At 37.7% G+C, this 20,528-nt stretch overlaps 2 pseudogenes; one reads left to right on the forward strand and one right to left on the reverse strand.

The window, feature by feature from the left end:
- Window positions 1-818: 818 nt before the first annotated feature.
- LOC139437695 (olfactory receptor 2G2-like) lies at window positions 819-3,696 on the reverse strand (annotated as a pseudogene).
- A 22-nt stretch (window positions 3,697-3,718) lies between these two features.
- LOC101440628 (potassium voltage-gated channel subfamily B member 2-like) lies at window positions 3,719-8,409 on the forward strand (annotated as a pseudogene).
- Window positions 8,410-20,528: the final 12,119 nt, after the last annotated feature.

The following is a 20,528-nucleotide window of genomic DNA, read 5'->3' on the forward strand; positions in this document are numbered from 1 at the left end:
CAGGAGAGATTATGAGGTGCATTCACACAGATGCCATCTTGCTCTGCCCTAGAAATACATAATTTAACATGACGTTTTGAAGAGAAAAGGCCTGGGCTTAAAGGGAAAGCTGGGAGTCATTGTAAAGCCATATGTAAAAGTTTTATTTTAACCTGTGATTAAATCATAATGTACTGGCTCTTCTCAAAAACCTAGTGAGGGGAGAAATGTGAAAAATCAGAAAATTCTAATACAGGACTGGGGGCGGGGTGCAGTATTAGAGATGAACTCGAGTGTAACAGGGCTTACATAGTGGAACTAAGAAGCTCAGGAATCCATAGTTATAGTTGATAGAACAATGTCACTGAAGTTTAGGGTTTGCTCTTTCTGTCCTGAGCAACTGGTCAGAACACATGATCTTTGCAAAATAAAAATTTTAATACTTTTGTAATAATTTATAGGCCATCTATTATATGGCTATGACTCTTAAGTAGAATAAACTTTATAAAAACAAGCTTTAAAAATAGTAAATCCTTAGAACAGTGATCTCTTTTTATTGGTCTGTTCCCTTTCAGATCCTAGAATACAGCCCAGTTTAGAGATAATGTAATGGTTGTTATGCAAATTGGCCAAGTCCCACAGCTCTTATGTGGTAAAATGGGCACTCAAATTCAGATTGTTCTGATTCTGAAATTCAAGCTCTAATTTAATCTCTTCTACTGAATTTCATTGATAGCATCATGAACACAGTCAAATTATTTATTGAGTCACCATTCATTAAATGATTCACCCTTAGTAATTCTCTCTTAAATGTTTCTTGATAATCATGTCCCACTCAATCATAGTTTCTCAAGAATTTTTTTCAGTGCTGCCTTTACTTCCTTGTTCCTCAGGGTATAGATGAGTGGGTTAAGTATGGGGGTCACCATGGTATAGAGGAGGGAAATAAACTTTCCCTGGTCCTTGGCTCTGTTCTTGGCTGGCTGCAGATACATGAAGGTGATAGTTCCATAGAAGATGATGACCACCAACAGGTGAGAAGAGCAGTCCCAAACACTTTATGTCTTCCAATGGCTGACTTGGTCTTCAAAATTGCTTGAGCCAGGTACCCACAGGAGGTTAGGATGAGTGACAAAGGCGCCACCAGGCATTATATGCTAGCCACAAAGCACTCAGGCTTGTTGAATGTGGTGTCCACACATGCCAACCTGATGAGTACAAGGACCTCAAAGAAGAAATGATCCACCTGGCGATGACCACAAAAGGGAAGCTGAAGGGTAAGTGTGGACTGAATCAATGTGGTGGCCACCCTACTAAGCCATTATAGAGGCCAAGACATGGCAGAGCTGATGATGCATGACAAAAGCATAATGTAGAGGACAGCAAACTGTAGCATAGCAATCATTGGACATCACAGTCAGGAGGATACACTCAGTGGAGCCCAGTGCAAGGGAGACATAGAGTTGAATCACACAGCCTCCAGATGTGATGGACTTATCTGAACCCCACAGGTTGCTAGAAGCTGGGGAATGATACTGCTGATGAAGAAGAGGTCCAGGAGGGAGAGATGGGAGATGAAAAAGTACTTAGGAGTGTGGAGTTTAGAGTCCAAGATGGACACCAAGATGATAGTACTGTTGCCTAGAAGGGTCATGAGGTAAAGGAACAAGATGACTCCAAAGAGAAACAGCTCCAACTGAGGCTTGTCTGAAAAACCTATCAGAATGAATCCAGGGAGGGCACTCTCATTGGTCCACTACATTACTCTCATTTTGAGTCTGAATGATCAAGTCATATAATATATTAACCTCAGGAATTTTATGTCAAATCCATGACAATTAAGACTTAGTGCTGGGAAATCAAACTTTGGGAATAGGTGAAGAGAAAAGGCCAAAGTAGAGAACACCACTGTGTGATACCTTTGATTATTCCATGAACACAATCTATTTGCCATAGGTTTTCCATCTACCTTGAGGACAAAACAAAAGGTCATAGTGATTATAAAGTTAAAATGTACAAAAGATTGAAGTTTTCCCCACATTTTCAATGTAAAGGTAATGGCATTTCATAGAAACTGTGAGAAATATAAATACCAGAGAAATATAGTGCATTAGGAAAATCTACCAAATGGATAGGTAGATACGATGATGAAATACATCAGAGAGTTCATGATCACGTTTATGCATGCAATGTATTATGAGAATGCAGAGGAGTTTGAGTAACCTATGGAATGATATATTTGAGATTAGTTCTAGGGTGAACTGACAACCTGCTCTTACAGAGATGCAGAGTTAAAAATCCAGGCCTAAAGAATTGCAATAAGTCTAGAAATGGAGGTGACACTATAGGGTGGCATAGAAAATAAAAATTAAAAAAATTTTTAAAAAGTGAGTAGTTCACTAAGTTGAAATAATTAAAATAAAAAAACTCTTAGGGTCAGAATCTAGAATATAGGTTACCAGGGGAGGAGGTGGGGATAGGAAATGGGAATTTAAAGCCTAAAGGGTACTAGGTTCCTATTTGGAATCATGGAAAGGTTTTGGGAATGGATGGTGTTGACGGTACTACAGCATTGTGAGTGCAATTAACAACACTGAAATACATTTCTGCATGTGATTAAAAGGGGAAGTGTTAGCTAGTATACATAGTTACAGAATAAATTTTTTTAAAATCCTTGGAAATACACTACACAGTGAATGCTATGTTACACAATGGACTCTAGTTAATAGAATAATTATAAAAATATGCTGTCATCAGTTGTAACAAATGTTCCACATCAATGCAAGTGTTGGTAGTAGAGTGGTAATAGGAACCCTGTATTTTGTGAATGGTTGTTTTGTAAACTCACAACTTCTCTAATATAGAAAAAAATTAAAAGAGCAAGTAACTAAATTTAGAAGGGATTATTGCCTATATGGACTAAATCAAATAACAGGATATGGTAATTAAAGATAAGTTTGAGTCAATTTTTCAAAGACCTTAAATGTCATTAAACCTTATTTGGATATAATTGGGTAAAAGAGAAGTAAGGTCTTTGTAAGAGGGATGTGGTTTTGTTTGAATTTTCTTTTTAAAGATATGCATCTACACAATGTAGTAAAATTTAAAACAGAAACCCCTCTAGTCCAGAAACTCTGTTTAAAAAATAAATGGATATCTTGTGCACCCCAGTCCGCGAGCTGCAGGGTGGGGAAAGGCTCCCGAGTGCCGTGCTTCATCCCCCACACCCAGCCTGATTCCTGCACACAAACAGCCTCCCTGCCTGCGCTGCTGAGCCTCGGGCTGCCAAGGCAGTGGTGACTCTTCGGCTGCGCTGCCCGCTTCAGCTCCTTCCTCGCGCTGGATTTCTCGGCAGGGAGCCCCGCGTGGGGAAGGGGTGAAGAGCAAGTAAGACAATTGTTCTTTAAAGGGTGCCTTAGCTTTCTCCCATTACCTCTCCTTAAGCCTTCCTCCTAGAGACGGTGAACCAGAGTCAGGACCGTACAGACAAGGGAGAGAAGCCCGCAGGATCTCCAGCCAGGGAGACTCTCCTCTGTGGAAGGGAGGGTTTTCCAGTGACAAATCATTAGCGAAGGGAATCGTCGCGGGGACAGGCGCCCAGCGGGAGCGGGAATCCCACAGCCTCTGTGGTGCCCGAGGCTGTGCCTCAGCTGAGCGGGTCTGTGGAGCTACTACCTGTGCCTGTAGAGATGCCTGTCTCCAGGGACAGTGCTTCATCTGACCTTCCCGAGCTTGTTCTATGAAGGACCCTAGCCCTGAGGTTTTGTCTAGTTCGAATTGGCAGAAAAGCTACCCCTGGGTAAATAGGAAGACTTCAAGGTTGACACTGTCTCTTCCACCAGAACCAGTGGGCATCCTTAGGAGCAAAACGCGTTCTAGGAGAGTCAAAATCAAAGGAGGGGCCTCAACCGCCAAGTTCTGTGGAGAACGTTGACTGGCTACCGAGGACACGCTTGGGGAAGCTTTAAGCATGCAACACCCATGGGAGCCTCCTGGAAGTGTGTGATGACTATAATTTGAACAAGAAGGAATATTTTTTTGATCCGTATCCAGGAGCCTTCACTTCCATTTTAAATTCCTACTGGACAGGAAACTCCACATGATGGAAGAAATGTGGGCTCTCTCTTTTGACCAAGAGCTTGGTTACTGGGGAATTGATGAGATTTATTTAGAGTCCTGCTGTCAAGCCAGATATCATCAAAAGAAAGAGCAAATGAATAAAGAACTGAGGCACGAGCCCAAGGCAACGAGAGACCAAGAGGGAGAAGAGTTTGATTATACCTACTGCCCTGAGAAAGGAAGAAACTGGGACTTGCTGGAAAAACCGAACTGATTAGTAACTTCAAAGCCATGAAATATAAAACGATTTTCACTGTGGTTCTGATTTTGGAGTCAAAGAAAACTGCGATCCACCAATTGTCCACCTTGGACTTTCCAGTTTCCTTTGATTAAAAGTTTGGAAGATCTTAGCCGTCATGTCTATCCTATTCATTTCACACTCCATCATTACTTTATCACTCAACACATTACAGGAGCTGCAGGAAACAGATGAATTCAGACAACCAAATGACAACCCCCAGTTAGCACATGTGGAGGCTGTGTGTATTGCTTGATTTGTGGGAGTACATTTTATTGTTCCTATCCTCATGCAATAAATGGAAGTTCTTTAAAGGCCCACTAAACATCACTGATTTGCTGGCTATTTTACATTACTATGTCACCATTTTCCTGATGGAATCCAACAAAAGCATGCTACAGTTCCAGAACATGAGGTGTGTGGCTCAGATCTTCTGATTCATGCATATCCTGAGAATCCTAAAACTCAAAAGACATCCAATAGGCATGCAGTATCTGGGTTTCACCCTCAAAGAGAGCTACAATGAATTTGACTCATTGATACTGTTTTTGGCAATGGGGATCATGATATTTTCAGCCTGTCATCTTTTGCTAAGAAAGATGAAGATGCTACCAAATTCACCAATATCCCCACATCATTTTGGTGAGCCACCATCACCATGACCATTATAGGCAATGGTGACATTTACCCTAAAACACTATGATAGAAAATCATGGGTGGCCTCTGCTGTATTGCTGGGATCCTGGTTATAGCCTTCCCCATCCCAATCATTGTAAACAAATTTTCAGAGTTTTACAAGGAGCAGAAATGCCAGGATAAAGCAATTAAAAGAAGACAGGCTCTGAAGCAGGCAAAAGGGAATGGAAGCATCATTCTATGAACTTAAGGTATGCCTTCGGTGGATGTATGGAACTGAGAGATGCAGCTGTGGAGAAGGCAGGAGAGTTGGCCAATATGAAGGACTCAGCCAATGATTATTAACTGTCTCCCAGCCTGTAGAGGTGGGCTGGGAAGGCACTGTCTGAAACAAGTTCCTACAAGTCTTAGGAGAATAAGCACCAGAAAGTTAGCCAAAAGGAATCCCAAGAGCAGGTGAACAACACTCCTTCCTTCAGCCACAGCACCTAAGTGACCAGAAACTGGAGATGCTATACAATGAAATCACCAAGACATAGCCTCCTTCTCACCTAAACCCAGACTACCAGGAAAAGACCACCTGCGTTTGAGGAAGAGATTGAGGTGGAAGGGGTGGCCCGCCCCCAGAGCAGCTGGCCTTGGTGCACACCAAGATCATGATGGACATGAAAAGCATTGACAGCATTGACAGCTTCACCAGCTGCACCACTGAATTCACTGAGACAGAGACTTCCCCTGCCACTGCCCTCTGCTTCCCACTTGCAGGGGAAGTTCCTCACTGACCTTATGTGAACAGAAGAGCACCACAGAGCCTAGGTCCCCTGTCTCTAACACTTAGAGAGAAAGGGCCGGCTGTGTGGGATGCTGCCTTGACACATCCTCCAATTGACATAACTGTGAACCTGAATGCCCATGGTTCCCAGGGTGGCCCACAGTCCTCCACAGTCTGGCATTGTCCCAGACAGCCCTAAGGGCATGCTGAAAGGCAACAACTCACTCAAGCCCAGATCCCTCAAAGTGAACTCTCAGGAAAGTAGATGCGGTGCACCACAGACACCCCACCCCCAGCACAGCCAGGCCACTGCCAGTCATCACAGCTGACTCTGCTCACCACCTCATAGCACATCAGCACCAACATCTTGGAAGAAAACTCTCCCCAGGGAGACACACCTTTGATGGGAGGTTTCTGACAACTGTCAGGGACCTTCAAAAGGTTTATCCCCTCAGTTTCTCAAGCAAAAACAGTTTCTTTTCAAGGGAGAGGAGGAGCTTCATTGAAATAGACACTGGTGAAGACAATGACTCTTTTCTTTTTTTCCACTCTAATCCATATTTTATTACTCCATCCTGAGGACCCTGAGATGGTGATATCCACTCCACCTCTAAATTGAGAGGGGCCTTAGATCCCACATGGCTGATGGATGGAATTCTCCTGCTTGCAGCTGTAGACCCTCTGGGTTCCCTGGTGAGATGGTTGACTATCATCACCTCCGTTAGCTGACCTGGGTCCAATGAACTGTAGAGTAGGTGTTGCAACTCTGCTGAAGTTCAGGGCCCAGCTGGCACATAGACAGTCCAGAGATTCAAGACTCCTGAGCATACACCAACCCCAGTGCCAACCACAGGTTCAGTAAAAGTGACAGAAGAGGCATGCATAGAGAGGTCATATCTGTGTCCAACTCTGTTGCACTCAGGAGCACAAATGCCAAAGTTGGACCCACTGGCAAGCAAAAAACTGCAGAGCCATCTGCCATGACCATAGGGATTAGGTGTCTCCATAGCCCTAAGGAGCACCACTACCTGGGGTTGTATCTACTTTGGCTGTCTCTGAGATCCTGCTGAGATGTGCATAAGCGCAAGCCTTCTGATGACCTCCCAACTCATTTTGAAAACTCTTAGCCATATAAACTCATTTGTCTTTATCATTTCCCCCTTTTTTCAAAGTCTTTTTCTAGTAGCATTACCAGCTGGTGCTCAGCAGTAATCCCTCTGCACCAGGGAGGCTCATCCCTGGGAGTCATGTCCCTTGATGGGGGGGATGTAATGCTGAGTTTGGCTTAGAGAGTGGCCACATATGAGTAACATGGAGGCTCTCAGGAGGTAACTCTTAGGTACCCTGCAGCTCTAGGCCAAGTTGAAAATTCAAGCACACAGGCTCATAAACATAGTCATCAGTATCAAAGGCCCAACATTGGACCATCCTTCTTCTCTGTGCCCTTGCACTTGGGGGACTGTTGCTGCTCCATTGGAGAGTGTGACAGGGTTTTCCAGAATGGGAACTCAGCATTCCCTCAGTTTTCATGTGATACTCTACCCTCTATGTCAATACCCAACAAACATCTGAACAGATCTATGTAACCTATATGCATGCCCTGGAGAATTCCCTCCCACCCTAAGGGGAAGGGGAGAGAGGAATAGAATAGTTAAAAGAGGGGGTTACTGGGGGGGGCAATGGAAGTGTTCTGAATGATCCTGCAATGATGGATACTGGCCATTTTAAATATCACCCAAATTTATAAAGGTGTACAGTCTACAATACAAACCATAATGTAAATCATATTGTAACCAAAAATTTATAAAAGTGCATAGTCTAAAATGTAAATGATAATGTAAACTATAATGGAACCATGATTGGTAGCTATGTTTAAATATCTGTACATCAGTTGCAGCAAATATAGCATCCACATGTAAAAAAAATCATTTTGAGGAAGGGGGAAAGGGGTTTGATGTTAGGTATATGAGAGTTCCCTATATTTTATATGTGACTTTACTGTGACCTAAAACTTTGAAGATATAATTTAAAAAAAGAGTTTGTAGACACTGAGGAAGGAATGGAAGAGATTGTCTTGCCACTGTACACACACACAGGGCAATACCTATTAGAGAGATGAAAGGCAAAACATCAAAAAAATTTTTTATATTTTTCATTTTTTAATGCCCCAATTTATTTTTTACTTTATTTTAGTTTTTCTAAATTTTTATGTATTCTATTTCTAATCTTTAAGACTATCACTAATATTTCATTTTCTGTTTAATTGAACTTGGAAATATTTTAGACTTCATTTTTGAAGAAGTTTTGGATCACAGAGGGGTTCAACTATGGCAGGGGAGGAACACTGATGTGGGGTGTCATTGACAATGACTTTTTAGAGTTCCAAGGGATGAGGCAGGACCAGCAGGCAAACTCCAGCCCAAATTGCTTTGCAGATAAACCTAGTGATGGAAGAGACCCTTTAAGAGAAAAAGTTTCTGTTGGCTCTTCCTCCCCAGGACACAGATCACAACTGCAGGCAAGACATTCACCACGCTATGGGTGAGTAAGAAAGGACAATAGTCAAGAAGGGTATAAGATGGAAAACCACTTCTTTGCCCCAGAGACTCATTCCAATCCAGGAGAGACAAATTATTTTCCCACATGTGAAACTAGCATTGACTAGTTACAAAAGCAATAAAAAAGAAAAACAAAACAAAACTCTTATTCCTTAAAAAACACAGGTAACCATGTCTGTGGACTAACCCACCCCACCTATCCCAAAAAAAGTGCATAAAATATTGCTTTTGCATGGCATGAACCATTTTGTTTAAGCACAGTTAAATAGTTAAGACTGCATTTGTAACAAAAAATGACTGAAGAACAGTGAACAAATAGAGCTCTATTAAGACCCAGAAAAAATAAATGGATATATATATATACTATATATATATATACTATATATATATATATGAGTAAATGAAAAGCTTATTTTTTTGAGATTATATGTTCTACTTAATTTTCACATGCAGCTCTATTCATTTACAAACTTTTTTAGAGCACATTTTAAAGTACTGTATATCTCTTTAAAAAAGCAACATGACTTAATTATTTGTCTTTAGACATGAAATCAATTAATGTATCCATCCTTAATTATTGAATGGATATTATGTCCAAGATCCTACACTACATATCAGGAATATAAAATTAAAATTACATTGCAAACAAGAACTCCATTGGCTACTAGGAAGAAACAATCAAGCCCCAAAATAAGTAGAAGTTGTTATAGGTTCAACCATATATTCTCCCATCAAAACCTAATTACAGCAATGAGGACATACCTCCATGGGATTTCAAGTTGGAGGGTTGATGGATGTGAAATGATTGCAGGCCTTCTCTGTGAACCCTCTCTTCAGAATAACAATGTGCAAGTAAGTATTAATATGTAGACATGAAGAAAGGGGACGAAAGTGAGGAAAAACCAAAAAAGGTAAGGCAAGCAATAGAAATGTAACAAGCATTTAACCATTATCATTAGATATTGGTGCAGGGAAGAGAGTCACGATGCATTTAGTAGAGATTTAAAGAGTAAATGACATGGGTTTTGAAAGTGGGCATAATGCCTTAATTCCAGAAAAGAAAATCATAAAACCCATCAGGTTGTTTAGGAATGAATATGAATAAAGTCGAGGTTGCCAGTTTCAACAGCTGTGGTAACCAATGTTTCTTTGCACTCTCGATCTCAAGCAGCCTGGTACATGTTCCTCCTTGCAGGCAGCCAGTGAGAACCTACACACTAGATATCATCGAATATGCTTAGAAGAGCAGTCACTAAGCACTGAGTCACTAGAGGGTGAAGAGAATCCATAGTCCTATCTACAGGGGAGTGTTCACCAATGTAATCCTCTGAAAGAACCCTCAGATCAATGGGAAACTATACCAAGTATACCAAATGCATAATACATGCACTGTTTGATCTGGATGTTGAGCTCAGAAAGCTTCTGTCTACTCTGACCTGTTTTGGAAAAGAGAAATGTGCCCTGCCTTTTTGTGCTGCATTTATCTTGAAAGAATGCCAGGGTTGGAACCCTGGCTACCTGGAGAGGTTCAAGAGTAGGGTGATAGATCTGAATACTGTGAGTCCCTGACTCACTCACCTTGAAAAGTGATTTCCTTTTCTCAGAAATAAGTTTCTCCATATATCAAGTGAGGGTGTTAACATCAGTTTCTTGATTCATCTAAATATCTTACATGAAGAACTGAAACCACATTTGCTGTAAAATATATCTTAGCAGGATCCCATGAACTGTGAGTCAAGAAGATAGCTGTGAGTTCCTGGTGGCCATGATGATAATAACTGACATTTACATAGAGCTCACTGGATGCCAAGATCTGTTCTGAGATCTTGACCTCTAAGAGACTATGTAGAGCAGTAACATGCTCAAGAAGACTTTAGGGGAGAGACAGATTTTGAGCACAGGAGCTCACCTCCCAAATTTCTTCTCTGCTTTTCCCTAAATTACATGTTTACTGAAGAATTGTTATATTTTGGTGGCAGACTTGGCCCAGTGGTTAGGGCATCCATCTATCACATGGGAGGTCCACGGTTCAAACCCCGGGCCTCCTTGACCCATGTGGAGCCAGCCCATGCATAGTGCTGATGCGTGCAAGGAGTGCCGTGCCACGCAGGGGTATCCCCTGCGTGGGGGAGCCCCATGCGCAAGGAGTGTGCCCCATAAGGAGAGTCATCCAGCATGAAAGAAAGTGCAGCCTGCCCAATGGCGCCTCCCACATGGAGAGGTAATGCAGCAAGATGACACAAGCAAAAGAAACACAGATTCCCATGCTGCTGAGAACAACAGAAGTGGACAAAGAAAGAGACACAGCAAATAGACACAGAGAACAGACAACCGGGGGGGAGGGGAGAGAAATGAATAAATAAATAAATAAATAAATCTTTAAAAAAAAAGAATTGTTACATTTTGATTTACTTGTGGGCTTCCCAGACTATGATAATCCCTTGGAAAATCCTCAGATATTTAGCAATTACACATTTGATCTTCCAATAACTTTAGGAGGCCTTCACACTACAAAACTGTAGATAGAAAAATAGTAAATAGCAATAAAAAATGCTGTATATAGAGGAGCACAAGCTTGATAGTAGGTAAAGATGTTCTTTATCCCCTTATGTCTAGAGAAGAGACATATTTCATTATGAAGTTGTCAGTTTCCCTGAAGCATGGATGCTTGCACATTGTATAGAGAGCTCATGGGTTGTTCCCTTGAGATATCAGGCCCCACCAGGAAATTCTTATTTAATACAAGATGACCAAAGAAGAGCATCCTAGGAGACTAAAGTATTTTCATCCTTAAAGTCATAAATTTCATCACCTGATACATTATTTTTTAGACTACAAAATTTCAATAGTGATTCTAAAAATGCTCTTAAGGTTTTATTGAGCACATGTGCACAGTCTTTTATGCATGCATGTATCCATCCATCCTTCCACCCATCTTACCTTTTATGATCTTCATTTAAATTACTGTAATGGTTTCTCATTATTTTTAAACTAATTCCAAAATTTTTTATACACATTATAAGGCTCAGGTGTAATAATTTCCCCTTGCTTATATCCTCAGTTCCAGTTTCTCCAGTCTTGCTTAATGTTTTATTTATATTCCTCACATTTCAATTTCTTCCTCATAATGAGACATTTTAGCCTACTCTATTCACACTGGAATAGTCTAACAGTGTGTCCTATCTCTGTACTTCATTTCTAAGAAGCCTTGTCCAAACTGCCAGGTGGAAACAAATTCATCTTTAATCACTATTTTCCCTCTTACCATGTAAAAACAATGGAAAAATCACATCAATTTTTAATGCCTGGCTTCCACTCTAGATTCTAAACTTTGTGATGGCAGGGAATGAGAATATTTGGATGATCTCATTTCCAGTATGGTGCTGAATGTCTGACATATAACCATTGCTCAATAAATATTATTAAATGAGAGAATTATTTGAATCCCTCCATCCATATTGCTTTCATTTCAACTAAAATTTACTACACATTTGAATACTTTATTATGAACTTATATAAAACAGTAATAGGTACAACTATTTTTGTAAATATTATATGCTTCCTTAGTAAGGTTCATAAATCTGTGTCATGTCTCCTAATCATTTTATGCCTCAATACCAAAAAACACATACTGAATTAAATCAAATATTGAAGGAGTAAAATATATTCAGCTGTTATTATACAAAACATCATTCCATAGTCATCTTTTGAGTGCTTATCTTTAGTCACTAAATGGAGATGTGATGGTGAACTTGTCTTTAGGTAGATCACACACTAGCAAGAGAGAGAAAAAAGTTTTTGTAACCAATACAGTGCTACATATTACATTACCATGAAAAAGAGCAGGCATATAATTGACACTTTAAAAGAGCAAATGAGCTCTCTAAAGAAGAGAATGTGTTTTGAGAATTTTGAGAGAGATGTAAAAATTAGCCAGTAATACAAAAGATAGAAAAGAAATATTTCATGGAAAAAATTATAATGGAGAAAATATATGAAAGAAAAAGCATATTATATGTCTTCAAATAGTTTTGCAAGGCTGGAGTTTAGAAGGGAGCATGTGCTAGTGTTCAGAAAGTCAGAAGTAGAGTTATAGTATGAGAGTCATAGAATGTTATTTGACATTCTGTATTAAACTCATCAAAAATTTGAAGTAAAATAGTGTAGCTTTTGCTTATTTTAATTGAAAATTTATATTTCACTTCTGAGAAAAGAAAACTGCTATTGCACATAGAAGGCATCAAAACTATTGGTGATATGCTGTATCTTAAGTTGGCTGGTAGTGACATGGATATTTAATAATCATTACCATCCATCTATATATGGCAAATATGGATAAATAAATTAGAACTATAGATAAATAAGACATATTGAGTACATGGAATTTTCTCATCCACCTCCTAATGTGATCATTATGGAATATTAAATTATTAACCAAAAATGATTAAGCAGATGGGAGAAGGATTTTTTGGAGATGAGACATAGATGCACTGTGATAACAAAATAAAAATGAAAGCAAGGCTCAATGAGTTTGACAACCTAGTTCTAAACTTTATATGGAAATTCAGTGGGATGGTAAAAGTGAAAACCCTTTTGAAAAGAGGAAAACACCTGTTGTATCATAATATGGGTCATCCTATAATTACAACTCAAGGTATGTGACAGGGGACAAATAGGAAAACAGGCCAATGCAAAGAAGAAAGAGTGCTGAAACAGGAAGAGCCATCCATGATATAAGACCAGATTGGTACTGCAGATCAGTGGAGGAAGGACAAATTTTTAAAATAGTCCTGGAACAATTAGGTATGCATGTAAAAATAATTGCACATCTGTCTCAATATACACAATAAAATGTCAACTTTTTAAATACATGCAAAAAGTTGAGGGAAAGAATATAAAGATATTATAAAGCAATATTTGTATTTATCATTTGTTTTTTAAGAACAAGACACAGAAGATAATAACAACCATGAATATGATTTAAAGAAATATATGACAGAAAAATTAAGGAGATTTGGTTAATGAAAGATAATACAAAAATTTTTAAAGCGACACTAACTGGTTAGAGAAGACTTTAACAACATATAAAAATGACAAAGGATATGTATCCAGCATATATTAACACCTTCTAGAAATCAGTACAAACATACAATCCTATAGGAAAATTGGGCAAGATAATTGAACAAGTACTTCATGAAAGAATTCAGTAAAAGAAAGGTGCTCAGAGGGAAATAAAAATTCAAACTAAAAGGTGATACAATTACATACTTACATACAAGATTTACCAAAATTTAAAAACTTACAACATGATGTGCAAAAATGATGTGAAACAATACATACTATCATACAGTGACATTGGCACACATAATGGTGTAACGGTTTAGGAGTCATTTTGGCATTTTGTAACACAGTTGAATATCTGCATACAATATGGTGCAATGAGTCTGCCAACAATTTCCCAAGAGAAACCTGGGCATGTGTACACAATGACACATGTAAAAATGCATGCATACAGGGGAATAGTGGGAAGATGATGGAGTAGAAAACTCCAGGAATCAGTCCCTCTTCCAAAACAACTATTAAACAGTGAGGAACCTTCTGAATCAACTATTTCAAAAATCCAGTCAGTGAACACTATGTAGCAACAACGGTAGAAGTGGAGGGAGATGCATCTGCATATCTCCCTTCTCCTTCAGGCAACTTTATTTCCAGATTATTGTTTCCATCACTTTATTTTTGTCTGAATTCATTCTCTTCTAAAGGACTCCAGTAAGAGGATTAGGATCCAACCTGAATGAGGTGAGTCACATTTTAAGATGCTCCTCACCTATATCTTGCTTACAATGGGCTCACACCCACATGGATGGATTAACATGCAGAATATACTTTTCTGGGGTACATAAACTTTGAAGTCACTAGACTCCTTAATTGGAAGTGTGTGAACAGGATTGGTCTTAAATTTCTTTGAAAGTTTGGTAAAATTCCGCTGTGATGTAATATGGTCCTGGGCTTTTCTTTGTTCAGAAGTTTTTGATGACTCATCTCTTTACTAGTTATCTTCTACATCTTCTTTCATCAATATAGGTATTTTGTGTGTTGCTAGGAATTTGCCCATTTCATCTAGCTTATCTAATTTGTTAATACACAGTTTTTCATAGTATCCTCTTATTATTTGAGTGGGGTAATAAAAAGAGTAATAATGCCCTTCTTTTCATTTCTAATTTTAGTTAATGTTGTCCTATCTCATATTTATTTTTCAGTCTAGGTAAAAGTTTGTCAAATGTACTGATTTTTTGGTTGATGATATATATTGTTCTTTGATTCTTCATTTCATTGATTTCTATTCCAAGTTTAGTTTGTTATTTCCTTCCTTGTGCTCCTTTTGGGTTTAGTTTGATATTATTTTATTGTACTATTTTAAGGATAGCTCTCTGTTTTGATTTTTTTATCTTTTTTATTTTTTTATTAGAGCAGTTGTGAGCTTACAAAACAACCATGTTTACTGTGCAGAATTCCAATACATCACCCATCCACCAACAACTTACATTGTTGTGGAATATTTGTTACAGATTTTGAAAGAACGTAATCAGGCTATTACCATTAGCTATGGTCCATATGGATTGCGGTGTCCACTATTATTAACACTATGCATTAGGATTTCACATTTGTTATAGTTCACAAGAGAACACACTGATATTGTACTGTTTACTGCAATCCATCTTCCAGCACATAATTCACTGTGTTATACAGTCCCATGCTATCCTCCTATCTAAAGTCTACACTCATTGGATACCATTTTCATCACAGGGTTGTGCTATCATTGCCCCAGTACACTTTTGCGCTTTTTCCTTAGTCCAAAAGAAAAAGTCTTGTGCCTCCCTATTATTGACAGCATTGATATGGTACCTTCTTTGACCTTGGTGCAAGAATATTACAGTATTGCTGTTAACTATAATACATAAATTGCATTACTTATATTTTTATCTTGCATCACTATATTCTTACCACCTTTTACTAGTGGTGAACATTTGTTCTAGTTCAGAGAGGAAGATTCTTGTATTTGTATTGTTAATCACAGTTCTCATTCACCTTTGAGTTCACTATGTTATTCAGTCCCCAGATTATTCTCTAGCATTTTTTCATTTGACATTTACATCCCTAGACTACTCCCTTTCAGCCACAATCCCTTTTTCTTCTTTTTTAATGTTAGTAGTCAGAGCTATCATTTCTCTCTCAACACTACCTTTGCTGAATACTGCAAGTTTTTGGTACATTGTATTTTCATTTTCTTTTGCCTCAAGATATTTTCTAATTTCCCTTGTGCTATTTCACCTGTTGGTTGTTGAATAGTACATTGTTTAATTTCCACATATTTGTGAATTTTACATTTCTACTCCTGTTATTGATTTCTAGTTTCATTTCATTGTGGTCAGAAAAGGAACATTCTATAAATTCTGTATTTTGGATTCATTGAGACTTGTTTTGTGACTTAATACATGGACTTTCCTTGAAAATGATCCATTTGCACCTGAGAATAATATATATTATGTTGGGTGAACTGTTCTATATATATGCCTAGTAGATCAAGTTGATTTAGAGTATCATTCAAGTTTTATATTTTCTTACTGATGTTTTGTCAAAATATTCTATCTATTGTGGAAAGTGGCATGTTAAAGTCTCCAACTCAATATAGAACCAACATTTCTCCCTTCAAATCTGTATTTCTTTTATATATTTTAGTGCTTTGCTCTTAGGTGCATATATATTTATTATTGTTGAGTCTTCTTGCTGAGTTGACTTCTTTATCTGTATATAATAGCCATCTTTGTCTATTGTAACAGTTTTATGCTTAAAATCTATTTTATTATGTTATAACTACTCCAGCTCTTATTTTTACTTGCGTGGTATGTTTTATTCTATCCTTTCACTTCCAATCTACTTATATTTTTAAATTATAAGGTGAGTCTTTTGTAAGCACTGTATTTGGGCATGCTATTTTATCCATTTTGCTAATCTCTGCCTTTTGACTGGAGAGTTTAATCCATTTATATTTAAAGTAACTTGATAACGCAGGACTTTCTTCCACCATTTTGCTAGTTTTTTTCTTTATTTTTTAATTAAAAAAGATACTTAGATTACATAAATATTACATAAAAAATATAAAAGATTCCTATATGCCCTACTCCCAACCACTCCCACATTTTCCTACATTAACAACATCCTTCATTAGTGTGGTACATTTGTTAAAATTGATGAACACATTTTGGATCACTGCCACTAAACATGGATTATAGTATACATTGTAGTTTACACTCTCTCTTGCACAATTCTGTCAGTTAAGAAAAGTCTTTGTAAGTCTTTTAACTATTTTGTCCCTCAATTCTTCCATTAATGTTAACTTTCATACTCATTTGGCTTTTTGTATTATTCCATAATATATACCTTCTCATTTCTTCATGGGTTTATTTTTCATATATTTTTCTGTGGTTACTATGGGTTAAAGTTTAGCACCCTAACTATGTAACTGTCATATTTGATCTGAAAACAATTTGACATCCATAACATACTGATACGGTGTTCCTATACCTCACTATTCCCCTACCTTTTTTTGGTACTCGTTACAAATTATTTCATTGTACATTTAAAAAAAAAATATATATATATATCATTACTTTCTTTGCATTTGCATTTTGACACCTTTAGTGTGTGAAAAGAGGAGTTACATACTAAAAATACAATATAATATTCTTTTATAGTTATCCATATTGTTAGTTTTATCTAATGACTTTATTCTTTATGTCACATTGAACTACTGTCTAGTTTCTTTTTCTTTCAGTCTGTATAACTCCCTTTAGCATTGCTTGTAGGGCAGTTCTAGTGGTGATAAACTTCCTCAGCTTTTGTTTATCTAAGAATGTCATAATCTTTCCCTCATTATTGAAAGAAAGTCTTTCCAGATATAAAATTCTTCATTGGTAGTTACTTTCTGTTATCACTTTAATTCCATGGCTCCCCAAAGCTGTACTTCCTAGACTTGGCACCATTCTAGCAAATGCATTCCAACTGTCTTCTGCAGTTCTAAGGATGTAATCTTTCTTTAAGTCTCTTCTGCCACTTTTGTTGGGGAAAGAGAGGCACTGGAATAATAATTGCCCTCAAGGCCATGCCCCCAGTGATCCAAAGTAGCTAATCAAAAGCAATGGGAAGCTTTGAGCCTTACCATACCTCCTTCAATTTTGGGGAACCAGGTTTCTACATCTCTCTCACTGGTACCAGCAAGGTATGTCGAGGGCTGGATCCCCACTGCTGCCTATGGTAAGAGTGGGGGATGGGTGAGAGTAACCAGTGAGCAGAGAGAGCAATTTACTGGTATTTACAAGGGTTAAGTTTAAGAACGTGTTTTCCTGGGGGAATATATAACTTCAAACCACCACACCCTTTAAAAAAATGGGTAAAAGGCTTGAATAGACATTTCTCCAAAGATAATATACAAATGACCAAAAAGACCATGAAAAGATGCTCAATATCATTAGCCATTAGGGAAATGCAAATAAAAAACACAATGAGATACCATTTCACACGCACTAGAATGGCTACTATTTCAAAAACTGAAAATTACAAGTGTTGAAGAGGGTGTTGAGAAATAGGTACACTCATTCACTGTTATTGGGAATGTAAAATGGTTCCACTGTGGAAGACATTTGGCAATTCATCAGAAATTTAAGTATAGAATTACCATTTGAGCTGGCAATCACACTCATAGATAATTAGTCAAAACAATTGGAAATAGGTACTCAGATATTTGCACACCCATGTTCTTAGTGGCATTATTTACAATTGACAAATGATTCAAGGACCCCAAGTGTGCATTAAATGATGAAAGATAGGCAATATGTGGTATATTCACAAAATAGAATATAATTCAGCCATAAGTGGGAATAAACTTCTGATACATGCAACAACATGGATGGACCCTGAAGACATCATATTGAGTAAAATAAACGAGACACAAAAGGGCAAATATTGTATGATCTCATTGATATGAAATAAGTAAAATAAGAAAACTCATAGAATCAGAATTTAGAATGTAGGTTACCAGGGTGGAAGTAGGGAGTAGGGAGTCAATGATTAAAATGTACAGAGTTTCTATTTGGGATGGTTGGTAAGTTTGGTAATGAATGGTGATGATTTTTAGCACAACACTGTGAACATAATTAACATCACTGATTTATATATTTGAATGTGATTAAAAGTGGAAACGTTAGGCTGTATACATGGTAATAGAATAAAAGAGCAAAAATTGAAAACAAATAAATGCATAAGACTTTTTTAAAAATAAAAACAGGAAAAACTATGCAATATTGTTCCGGTATATTAAAAGGTGGTTAATTTTTTTTTTAAATGTAATTCCTACAATGCCAGTTGTCTGGTAATTTCTGAGCAAAGTAAAGCATTGTTCATTGGGATGGATTTGAGATATTGGCTAGAGTTTCAATTATATGGGAGTTTGCTTGGTTATTAGTGTTTAAATTGACAATTTTTGTTCTATGAACTTTTCTGTATGCTTGCTTTGTTTACAAAAGAAAAAATGGTTAAAAATAATGTGACTGGAAGGGTAAAATTGTGCAGCCTCTGTGGAAAACAATTTGGTAATTTCTTAAAAGTTTAAATATAGAATTACCATATGATCAGGAACCATACTTCTAGGTATATACTCAAAAGAAATGAAAACAGCAACCCTAACAGATTCTTATACATAAATGTTCATATCAGCATTATTTAACATAACCCAAAGATAGAAACAACCCAAGTGTACATCAAAGGGTGAAAAGATAAATAAAACATGCAATGGAATAATATTCAGTCAAAAAAAGAATGAAACTCTGTACATGCCACAACATGGACGAATGAAACTATTATGCTAAATGAAATAACCAGACACAAAGGACAAATATTCTGATTCCACTTACATGAATGAATAAACTAATACATACAGGCAGAAAGTTGATTAGAGGTTATCAGGGACTGTGGGTGTAGAGGGAATGGAGAAGTTTTGCTTAATGGGTATGGAGTTTGTACTTGATGTGATGAAAAATTTTGATAATTGTTGGTAGTGATGGTAGCATAACATTATGAATTTAATTAATACTTCTGAATTGTACATTTACAGTTTCTATTGTATTTACCCTTTTTTTTTTCCTTTTTTGCCCTACTACTTCACCAAGTTTTCAACCTCCTTGGGTTTTCAAGAAAACTCTTCAAAATGTGGAGAAATATCTCAGGAGCATCACAGAGTAAAGAGTCATATAGAGGCTGCCTTATTCTCTCCCTTGTGCATAAAATACTTTGGTTCATTCAAACATAGAGAGTAATTTCTGTGTTTTGCAGCATATATCATATTTTCTGAGAAGCTATTATGCCATGCAAATAATGAACATACCTTTACCTAAAACTCTTTTGTCAAGTTTTATTATAGTTATTTAATGTTTCAGAGGAAAAAAGTCATATCAAAAAGGACTTGTTTGAAAAGTGATAAAAATTTTCAAGAGATATTGTGGTACTATATGAAGCAAGTCTAAGTCTTTTAAAATCTCCATGGTACCATACTTTTCCTGACCATCATCTCTACTGGATTCTTGCATGAGAGACATAGTCTGTCCCCCTGCTTCCAACATCAGTCCATATATTCCATTGACAACACAGCAGCCAAACACATATTTTTAAAATAAGGCATACAATGACTTCAAAACACTCAATTGGCTTTCCATCTCATTTCCATTTCTTTCAGGATAAAATCCAAAATCCAGCCAGTAGGTATTTTGGGGACATTAAAGTCTTAAATGGGAAGTTAAGACTTAAAATGTATAGCATTAACATTTGGAACAATGGAAATGTTCTGATAATGGATGGTGGTGATGGTAGTACAACACTATGAATGTAATTAATAGCTGTTAAATATATATCTGAATACAAGAAATGGCTCTGTAGCCCCAACTCCTCCACCTCCAGCCAGTCCTGCCCAGCCCCCAGACCCTGCCCAGAGATCATGCCCACCACAGTGCTCCCTCCCCAGCACCAGCGGCACCCTTCTCAGCACCCACGCTCCTGAGCACTCACACCTCCATGGCCCCCCATCTGGCAATTGTGGATGTTTGTGACCTGTGGGCTGCAGAAGCAGGTGAGACTTGGTCTATCACATCCTGCCCCTTACAAGGCATGCAACTGG

The sequence above is a fragment of the Dasypus novemcinctus genome, chromosome 26 (genome assembly GCF_030445035.2).
Source record: "Dasypus novemcinctus isolate mDasNov1 chromosome 26, mDasNov1.1.hap2, whole genome shotgun sequence".
In the NCBI taxonomy this organism is placed as follows: Eukaryota; Metazoa; Chordata; class Mammalia; order Cingulata; family Dasypodidae; genus Dasypus; species Dasypus novemcinctus.